At 43.1% G+C, this 11,349-nt stretch overlaps 1 long non-coding RNA gene across 1 annotated transcript; it reads right to left on the bottom strand.

Moving 5' to 3' along the window:
• Positions 1-8,678: 8,678 nt before the first annotated feature.
• On the bottom strand, positions 8,679-10,549 carry LOC119325726. The gene is made up of 3 exons (XR_005157656.1): positions 10,286-10,549; positions 9,416-9,487; positions 8,679-8,732 (listed from the first exon to the last, which is right to left on the bottom strand). It is a non-coding gene; the product is annotated as an uncharacterized LOC119325726 (long non-coding RNA).
• Between the last annotated feature and the right edge of the window lie 800 nt (positions 10,550-11,349).

Genomic DNA, 11,349 nt, shown 5'->3' with positions numbered 1-11,349 from the left:
AATCGGGGGAGGAGAGAGGGTGGGTGGACTCTTCACTTTCCTGGTTTCCACTCAACGCAGGTCAATCGCGAGCAAATCTGATTGGTTCATCTTGGGCTCCCACGGATCCATCCCCGTCCGTATTGTCATCCCAGCCGCTCGCCAAATCCCGATGCATGCTGCACAAATTTCAAAGCCAACTACTCTACTCCGAGACGGGTGGGTGAGTCCATGCCATAAATTGCTACCTACTCCTTTTATTTATTACCACACAAATTTCAAGGATCTCTTGAAAAAAGGAGATTATTACTCGACTACTCCCTCCTTTCCGGTTTATAAGGCTCAATTTAAAAATCACACCAACCAAGGTGGATGATGAGTGGTGGAATACTTTTTGTAGTTTGGCAAAACACCCAATTAATGCTCTTGTTTTCCTCAAAAAAGTATGTTTACCAATGCATTAATTGCAATGCATGCATGCATAAATTACATGCATTGGTTAATTTTCTCTTATATACTTGCATGCAATGATTTAATGCACCTTGAAATTTGAACATGTGATGGAAAACAACCAAATTGAGCCTTACAAAATGGAAAAACTGAAATTTTGAGATAAGCCTTATAAACCGGAAAGGAGGGAGTAGCAGTTTGTAGCACGGATAAACTAAAACATACAGTACAGCTCGTGCCTTCCAGAACGTCTAGCAAGCTTGCATTGTACACATATCGCCTTGTCATGTCAAGGAGTCGTCGCGGTTAGGGTCCATCGCCCGCACGCATTGTCAACGCGAAAAGAGGGAAAGCGGTCGCTGGTCGCATCGGGTGGGGAAGAGGGGAGGGTTTCTCTCTCTCTCTCTCTTTCTTTTTGTTGGCGACGATGGAGCGGACAACAACGGTAACAACGGTAGGGCATGCACCTTACCTGGGCTCGCCGGCGGCGAGCGAGAAGGCACATCCGTCTGTCGTTCGACCGTCAGTGAAAATAATGACGTTGGAGAAAAACGAAACCTTTGAAGAAGGATCGATGTTGCGCCGGATGGAGAACAGATGTGCCATTTTCTGAGTCAAACAAACAACGCCTGCGCAAGTCAAAGTCAAAGTCGAGCTGCCGACGGAGGAACGCATGCATGCATGCATGCATGTTTTAGCGACCGATTGATGGACCCATGCGCTTCATTGCTACTAGACTACTACTAGTAACTAGGCACGGTCACGATTCCGGCAAGGATGCTACTACTCCAGCTAGCGGTTCAATTAATAATTAAACTAATTTCCTTTCGGAGACGTGCCTATCGATTCTAATTTTCTCCATACATATTACCTGTTCTGCGTCTACGCCAAACTCAAACCCAAGAGCCAAGACCCCCACAGCGAAAAGCGCAGGCTGCCGGACATGGACGACGTCGAGAGCCAGGCACCCGATGGAGATCACGAGATCAATGCCGCCAGAGGGTGCCCGCTTTGGTGCTTCGTGCTGCTCGCGGTAGTCGGCGCCCTCCTGATACCTGCATGCATAATCGTCCCAGTCGAGTACTACAGGCTCGACGCCCATTACTCTGTCGCGGTAGACTCCATCTCCTCCACCGACCCCAAGACGGGCCTCTCGTTCAACCTCACCCTCGGTGTCGCCTCCGGGAGCTACGGTTCACAAGCGTGCATCAACCCCAGCGCTTACATGACGGTGGCCTACAGCGGCGTCCGGATTGCCGCCAGCAGGCCCAAGACGCGGCCGCTCTGCGCCAGGCCACGGAAGGCGGTGGAGCAGCAGGTCCTGGCAATGGCCACTGCGGTTCCAGCAGGGAAAGTGTTTGACGCTCTTGCGGCGGACATGAAGAGAGGGGTGGCCGTGTTCGACGCCACATTGCACCTACCAGTCGGGTCGTTTGAAGGAGTACTGTCACCGTACCCGTGGGGGTTAGGCTGCAAGGGCATGCGAGTCGGTCTGGGCGCCGTGCCATGTGACTTTCTCGACCAATAGTTGTTTGCTTATAGCTAGAATATAATAGTACGTAGTTGATCGCAGAGTTTCTTCTTTCATTCTCATATGGTTTATCCTAGTAATATGTATATATATGTGGATAGTCATCAACTCATCGACCAGTCGCCAAACAAGTGTTAACCACTTTGCTTTATTTCTTAGAAATATTCATGTTTTTTCTTGTTGCGAGATTTCATAGAAATACCCGTTGCATGTCCTACATCTAGAGTTTGCAAGGTTTGTTTGTTCTCTTATTTATGTTGGCAGTATATGCTGCGTTGTTTGGTTATTTAATTTGGCCATGCATGAACGAAGACTTTAATTATTATTAAAATGATGTATCCAGCAACTACGAAATATTCTACGAAATATAGTAGACATCTCTCTAAGTGATCACGTGATCCAAATCAACTAAACCATGTCCGATCATCACGTGAGATGGAGTAGTTTCAATGGTGAACATCACTATGTTGATCATATCTACTATATGATTCACGTTCGACCTTTCGATCTCCGTGTTCCGAGGCCATATCTGTATATGCTAGGCTCGTCAAGTTTAACCTGAGTACTCTGCGTGTGCAACTGTTTTGCACCCGTTGTATTTGAACGTAGAGCCTATCACACCCGATCATCACGTGGTGTCTCAGCACGAAGACCTTTCGCAACGGTGCATACTCAGGGAGAACACTTCTTGATAATTTAGTGAGAGATCATCTTAAAATGCTACCGTCAATCAAAGCAAGATAAGATGCATAAAGGATAAACATCACATGCAATCAATATAAGTGATATGATATGGCCATCATCATCTTGTGCTTGTGATCTCCATCTTCGAAGCACCATCGTGATCACCATCGTCACCGGCGCGACACCTTGATCTCCATCGTAGCATCGTTGTCGTTACGCCATTTATTGCTTCTACGACTATCGCTACCGCTTAGTGATAAAGTAAAGCAATTACAGGGCGTTTGCATTTCATACAATAAAGCGACAACTATATGTCTCCTGCCAGCTGAAGGAGAAAGCATCTGCCGGGGACAAAGATGAAGAAGGGAATGACAGTAGTGATGAAGAAAAGGAGGAAGACGATAGGGACGACAATATTAGCCACCACGACTAGAAAGAAGACGAGGATCAATAATTCTGCCCACGATAGCATACAGTACAAATGTGTGAGTCAGTGAATGATGCGTACATAGTATACACAAAGTATGTATCCGTGCATCCGAATCAGTCCGTAGGGTGCTGACACGCATCGGTTGGTTTATCTTCCTTTCAAGTAATACAAATTAGATTATGTAATTTATACAGGAGCCCCATTCACCTGGTTTGTTCGGGTGAATCTTTTTGTCAAATTTTCTCCTCAATAACTGCTTGACTTTATGCGTAAATTTGTAGTACCAGTAGTAGGCTAGTGAATAGGTAGTGTTTTTCAACCGTGCATACTATATAGCGTGCACTGATCTACTATTAAATGTGTTCAAGTATGTGTGTTCACATTTTGCTGAGATAATAAAACATGAAGACACACTCTCAAACAAGAAGAAACGTGATGATGCTAGATACTTTCTCTGGGAGAAAGAATAGGTTTTATTTCATAAGAATAGAATTATAGTCCGCTAATACAAGCTTCAGAGATACAATCTGGAACCTGGCATAGCTAACGAGGGGTGCTACCAACATAACAACCATGATTAGCTAGACAATGAGAATACCCTATTTTGCTCGCACTCTAATTTCAAAGGAACTCACCCGCAAGCTTCCATGAAATTTCTAATTCTGCAATCAAGTGGCCATAAGCAGACTGATCAAGAGAGTTATAAGAGATAGCAACAAGGAAAAGTGGACAACCAAATAATCACACATTTAGAGCATCTCCAACATCAGCCTTATTTTTTGTCACGAAAAGCTGGTGGAGTAAAACTTTTTCGACACGAAAACTGATATATTATTTTGGGCATGAGCAAGCGCTGTCTCCAACAGCTATCCTAAAATAGGGCATCACCACTCCAAGGCCGCATTGCATCTACACATATATCATCAAACACATGCAAGGTACTACTACAGTACATGTCTTGTGCAGTTTAACTGAAGCAACAACAAACAAACAACAACATAATAGGTTCTAGTCGCTAGCTAAACAAATTCAGCAGCAATGCGTTCAATTTCAATCCAGCCATGCGCACATACTGCTAGCTTCCTGTAGATCAATCAAGTTGCCTACATGGCTGCTTCTTTGGTCGCTAGCTTCAGTTAAAAATTCAGCTACTGGACAGTGCTGTTTCTTCTTTGGTTGCTAGATAAATCAAATTGCCTGCTGCACCCTCCTGCGTGCTTTAAAAATGTTGACGACATTTAAAAATTGATCATGATTTTCAACAATATGTTTGTGACATTCAAAAAAATTAGACAATTTATAAAGTGTTTGCGTAATTTTAAAAAGTGTTTCATATCTTTAAAAAACATTTATGACTTTAAAAAAATGTTCACATGTTTCAGAAATTTCTTTCTGCTACTCTTAAATGTTTATACAATGTAAAAAATCTCCATGTAATTAAAAAATGTTTTGTACCATTCAAAAATAATGTTCAGTAGCATTTAATGATTTAAAAATTTGTTCTAACACCAATCCTCGTGGTCGTCCAGGGCGAGGCTCATGCGGTCGTCGTCGAAGCCGAGGGTGGCGCGGAGGCAGCGGGCGCCGGACCGGCAGGTGGCGGTGAGGTAGGCCTCGGCGGTGGCGTAGGCCTGGTTGTGGCCGAAGTAGTCGGGGTGGCGCTTGTCCATGGTGACGGTGTCATAGGGGGATATGGCGTCCATGATGCGGCTGGCGAGCGTGTCGACGTAGTTCCTGAGAAAATCCGGAATGCACTGCTGCGCCATGGACCACATGAAGAGGAACCTCGTCAACGACGACAGCACCCCCGTGAACCAGCCGCTGGCGACCAACATGTCCATGGCTCGATCTCGATCTCTGCTATATTTTCTGTTGTTGGTAAAGAAGAAAATTCGATCTCTAGTAGCGTTGGCCGTGGGTCATCTTTCTCTAATTGTCGGAAAGCACCGACCTTGTATATTACAAGCGAGGTTTTTGGTAGTCCAGGAGTCTCATGCATGGAAGGAGAGCAAATCCTAGCTAGGTGGACCAAGAGAATGCAAATCCTCGCTATACGTAGGTAGACTCTTCGTGTCGTGTAAACGCAAAAACATGCTTCCATCCAAGCAAGCGCTCGCTCTTTACTTTACGAGTACTCCTCTTTCTCTTTTGGTTGGTCTGCGGCGGGGCGGCAAATTAAATAAAGGGAGAAGAAGAAGAAAAACAGAGAGCACGCGAGATAGAAAAAAGAGTCAGCGGATGCCGGGAGTCGCTGCTGCTCTTGCTTTTTTATTTTCTCGTGTGGTCGACTTTTTTTTCCTCGCGTGGTCGACTTGACACGTGACGTCATAGAAACGGGAACAACGCATCCTTTTTCCTTTTCCATCCCCGCAAACAACATGTTCTTGCAGCCGAGTCCCTAACATTTTGCACCCAACACCCTAGATTTTTTTCTTTTCTTACAGACAAGACCAAAATTTCGACAAGTCGTGCGGAATTTCGCCGGAAATTTCGGCAGCATAACGCGTTTTTTTCTACAAGAAACGAATCCACACCGGCACTACAACACCGCTCCACAGCCATGTCCTTCCGTTACCACTATATATATAGTTGACAGCTGCACGCCGATCGATCGAGCTCAAGCATGCATGCATGCATGGACGACTTCATCTCCTGCTTTTGCCCGCCCATCTAAAATGATCAACTCTGAGAAAAGACACAAACAACACCTCTTAACAACACACAGCTCCCCTTAAAAAAAACACACTGCTTCCCTTCAAAAAAAAACAACACACAGCTTGGAGGTGGCGCATGCTGCATGAGAAATTGCTTGGTATTTGCCCAAAAACCATGAATGCCATCAATTATGATAATTTTGAAATTACTCCTACACTTGTACAGGTGGCAGCCAGAATGTTTCTATCAGAAATATTTAATATTGTAGTTGGAACCACTTGTACCGACTAAACAAATACCCACTGGTGTTGGTTTAATAAACACAAACTAGTGCAGATTAATTATCATTACGAATGATCTATACTACGTCCTTCTACGTAGTTTCAAACTTTCAGTACCACTTGACATCAAAGATGATATGATCAGAAGGATAAATGGATACGCATACTAGTGTTTGTCCCAATCAGTTTGTGAGAGCTCAAAAATTAAGCAAGCACAGTGTGTACATGAACCGCACTGCTAATTCATTTCTAATAAATAAAACCACATGATTTTTTTTCACTCAAAAGTAATGTTGTGTGAACCAAATGAAACGGTTGTTTAGATAGATCTGGTATTAATCAAAACTACATTGGCCTTAGGCCTCCAACCAGAAACATATCACTTGCTATAGCAGGTACATAACATAAGGGCCAGGATCCCATAGCTAAGCCAAAACAAAATCAAGTTGCCAAATTAAAATCTTCCCATTTGCACACTTGTTCAGACCTTGAACATTCTGGCAATTATCTTGTCAAACATTTCTATTCCCAATAAACTTAGTTGTCTTTGGAGGTATTCGTAAGTGGAGTATAATTCATTTCTGTAACTCTAAAAGCACAATTATAGTATTGTTACATGTTGTAAGTTGTTCTAACAGTGCACAATTCTCTTGTATAGTATCTCTCTTTTAATTAGCAAAAATTTGGTTTCAAAGGGGGGTTTCCCGTGAATAAACATACTCGCTATAATGAATTTGTGAATAAAACACATGCCGGCTAGCCCGTTATGGTCGAATGGACATACCTCCATATCTCATCCTGAGTTTTAGTGGTGTCGCTTGGCCGGCGGTTTCATCTCCGGTTCCATGTCTGGTGCAACCATCCGCATTACCAAGGGTGACAAAACACTATAGTCAGTTTGAGTACGCCATGCAAAGATTTTCTGAATAAGATTAGATCGGGAAAGGGTGTGCTCTTACAGAGACAAGCCTGACCTTGCGGAGGAGAGCTACGCAGCAGGCACGTGTATGTCCATAGCGTCGACGACATGGTGTGGATCATCTCCCGGCATCTTGTGATATGACTGGCTGCTGCTGCTGCATGTAGTCCTTGTGTGTTGGATTAAGGAGAAAGGAGGGGGTGCGGCAGATGCAGCTTAGTCGACGCAGGAGGAGCAAGAGGAGAGGAAAGAGCACATGGGCGACCATTTATAGAGGAGAGGAGATCATGTACGGCAGCGATGAGAGAGCGAGCAGCGCGGAGAGACGTTGGATTGGAGGCTGATCCGTGTGAGGCGCGCCGGAGCCAATGGATCGACAAGAAAGGGATGCAGGAAGTAATGGAAGAAGGGGTTGATCCGCGTGAGAGGCGAGGGAGCCAACGATCGACGAGAACTGGAGGGAGAGGAAGTAATGGAGGAGGAGGTGAAGCGATAGCAATTAAAGACGGAAGGTTGCATAGGTTTTTGGGGGCGAGAGGATTTCGAGGAGGTTTACTAGGATGGTTTGTTAAACTTGCTGATAAGAGGCTACTAAGTACGGGCCTCCCTCAAATCACGCTAGGTAGTTTAGTTTCCATATAGTATATTACAATACGTACGTGGGATGATTTATTATTTCCTATTTACATCAGGTATGTTCTGAATCCTGTGTTAGTCCCGTCAGATCCCTCTCTGTTAAGTTGTGATGAATCACATCAGATCTCTCTGTCAATCCCTGATTAATCATGTCCCTTCTCTCCCCAAACAAACCTACATTGCATCCGCTTCCTATCAAGTTACTCGGAAAAAAACACATGGATTAGTCATAACAAATAGATGCTACGTTAAAAGATTTGTATACATATATATTAGAGAAGATAGCAACGACCACTTGTATACAACAGATAGGTACTACGTACATCGATTCAATGTTGTCTTCCAATTCAGGAATCCAGATGATCAGAACAACCTAGCTAGCTAGATCACATAATAATTAAGATGACACAGATTATCCTGAGCTTTCTTCTCAAAGGAGTTCGAGCAGTAGATCAAAAGTCCGAGCTGGTGTGCACGACTATGGCGACAACAGACCCGCAGTACCATGTCAAGCAGGACAACAACCAGACAGGCTGCTGGCTGATGGTAAATAATTATGTCTGTGCTCACAATCACATACACACAAACACAAGGTGAAGGTAAACATATGTAGATGCCCCCAGTTTCTTTTCTAGTGGTAAATTTGAAAGCACCTGGTTGTTTTTCAAGAATCACCAATAGTTATCATGATTTCCATGCATCAGTCGTATCAAAATCACTCATTCATTAGCCATCAAATTTCATTGACATAAAAAATCATCATCATTTTTTGGCATCACAACATGCTACAAAGGTACAAGGACACATGAGCCAAAATGACAGCCAATCAATCCAATCTGTTTGCTAACCACTAACTCCTTGCTGCACGATACAATTCAAATCAAATTTTACAATGGTGGTACATATGTAGCACTCACTGAGACTATACCAATATCGCCATTCAATCCAAATTTTACAAACTCCCAGGAACAAGACCATTCGGCCCACACCCTACAGACAAGGAAAAATTAACAACAAAATGCCTATCTCTAAAGATCTCTTAGTCCATACAGTAGCTTCGATACGTCGAGTGAGTTCCCCCTGCCATCAACCATTCGACCGACATCCAACGGTGAAGGGAAAGATTAGCATGTCTTTTTCCTTTTTCTTCACCTTATTTCTCAAGTCCTGCACATCAAAATGCAATGCGTGGATTAAGAAACCAGAGCAACTTCACAAAACTCAATGTTTTATAGTGGGTGATCCCAAAAAGACACTAGACAATCTCACACATAAGTGTTGGCTGATACTACCACGAGACAATGGTGACAAGAACAACATGCTCTTCTCAAAACCAAGGAGAGGAAACCAAGATACCGATCCATTATACATAACTTAGTGAAAAATAAGGACATATTGACATAAGCACCCCAAGTATTGGCAGTGCCGCTGGGGCATAATCTTTCACAAACTAGTGGCATGGCTTTGTATGGAAAACAAAATTATTAGGAGCACACTAGCACTTTCAAAAAGCAACGTATCAAGGAGGTTCAGGAAAGATTATAGGAGCTCTTAATATGATCCTACAAAGAGAAGATCATAAATGAACCCCATGAAAATTATTCTCTACTTTACTAGTTGCTTTGGCACTGACAAACACGCCATATTGAGCCTAACCCTTTAGCAACAGTAGCATGGAGCAGAAAAAGGCCTAACGCGCACTGCATTACAAGAGAACAACTTGATTGATATGAAAGATCATCATGGTCAAATGATTTTGGTGGCTGGAAGACCACGACCACAGATCCCAACACTAAATCAAGGTCTCAATGGCCGGCACGACAGTGAGAGAGACGAGAGCAAGGATTCACCTGAACCAAGAAGATGTGTAAGACCTCCTCCTTCAGCCTGTGACATCCAGGGTTGTTTCCCTTCAGCAGCTCCTATCATATTCAAAGAAACCACCATGTCAGACCTCTCTCTAACGAACACAACACAAAAGAGACAAATTAAATAAGCAATAAAGGTTCAGGCTAGATAAACACTATGCACCACCCATACAGTTGGTATTATAATACCTGTTACTCCACAAAAGTTTAAGGAATCATAATATAGAACAAACCAGAATTTATTTTAAAACAAAAGTTGTGCTCTGGAACCCATTCAACAATGGAGCATCCCTCATCATCTAAGAAACAAAAATGGCACAGCACCTGCACGACACATGCCTTCTTAAAAAGGCCGGCATGCTAGTGCCTCAGATCACGATTTTTTGCAATACTTCACAAAAGAGATAACCACCATCCAATGCAACCAACATCAATACTAAACTCAGTAGATGAAATTGCATCAGTAGGCTAGCCTAGAATGCAGCGAGGAAATCGATTGGAACCTGCCTCTATAGAAGGGTATTTAAACATAAGACACTCTTTTAACAGATCATTTGTAAACATCATCATCACCTTTTAAGATGGGAGATACTCGCTACAACGAATTTTCTACTTCAAGCTAGGCAACTTGTTCCCAGTTTCATCAGTCAATACTTTTAAGATGGGAGATATTCGCTACTATGAATAGATAGAGAATCTCATCTCAGCCGACTGATCCCATACACAAAAATGAAATACAGAGGAGCCCAAAAACAAAACACAAGTAACTACCTTTTGTTTGTTTTCTCACATTAGTTACTTGTACACTAGTATGGAACAAAACAAATAAATCAAGTAGAAGAAAAACCTGACCTGAGCAACCTTGCTACACTGCAAAGTCTTCCACTCCATGCAATCGTTGAGATCACCGCCAAGGCTGGCACAGTCGAACAACGCGTTCTGTTGCTGCTTCTAGCGGCAGATGTAGTGGAGCCCGAGGCTCCCAGACCACCACATCCGTCCTCTCCCCACGATGTGCTGCTGCTCAAAGCTCCATTTAGCATGCCACCGTGTCTTGTTGTAGAGGCATGTAGTAGCGCACCACCAACCTCACCAGGTGCAGGTACTACAGCAGCTACTCGCTGATGATGATGGCGTTGGCTATTTGCATGACGAGGGCTGAGCCGCTCACTGTCAACGATGTGCAATTTCACCGTGCTCTTCGGGCCTAACAGTCGTACATCCCTCCTGCTATCTAAACAACACAACACAAAAAAAAACTGCCGAGTCAGGTCTCTCATGAACACAACACAAAACAAAGACAAAATATATAAGTGAGATAGGTTCAGGGTAGATAAACACTATGCACCACTCGCACAATCGGTAACATCAACTAAACCATAACGGTACATATGACCACAAGGAGAGTTTATTGCATAGTTTGACTTAATAGAAGACAGAGTTTATTTTCTACAACCATCAAAATCATCGTTTTTAACACTAGTTGCATCGAGAGCACAAATATAACGATTACCTAATAATCTACAGTAACCCATAAACTAGAGATCTTATTGTTTGTCTCTGAGCATAATAAGTGCCTCAGGGTGCTATATGCATTTGTGGCAAGAAAACAAAAGCTTGTAGGCATGAACCGCTGACTTAAAAATGATTCTATGCATGGCTCCTTATGTCTTTTAGGCACTAAGAAGTATCTGCATACACGCTTTCTTCTATCTCCAATCAAATTGTGGTTGAGAACAGAACGCAAACACTTAGATAGCCATGATAAATTTATTCGCTTGAAAATCTGTAAGGATAATACATACACATGTGTTGACAAATCTCAGTTTCAAAATGAATTGTTAGTATCGCCAAGGGTAATACATGTGCATTGCAACAGATATAAACAGAACTAGATCCCCTCAAAAAATAAAAAA

Source organism: Triticum dicoccoides, chromosome 6B, assembly GCF_002162155.2.
Source record: "Triticum dicoccoides isolate Atlit2015 ecotype Zavitan chromosome 6B, WEW_v2.0, whole genome shotgun sequence".
In the NCBI taxonomy this organism is placed as follows: domain Eukaryota; kingdom Viridiplantae; phylum Streptophyta; class Magnoliopsida; order Poales; family Poaceae; genus Triticum; species Triticum dicoccoides.
Note: the sequence above shows the minus strand (reverse complement) of the source record. Positions and strands in the feature narration are given on the sequence as shown.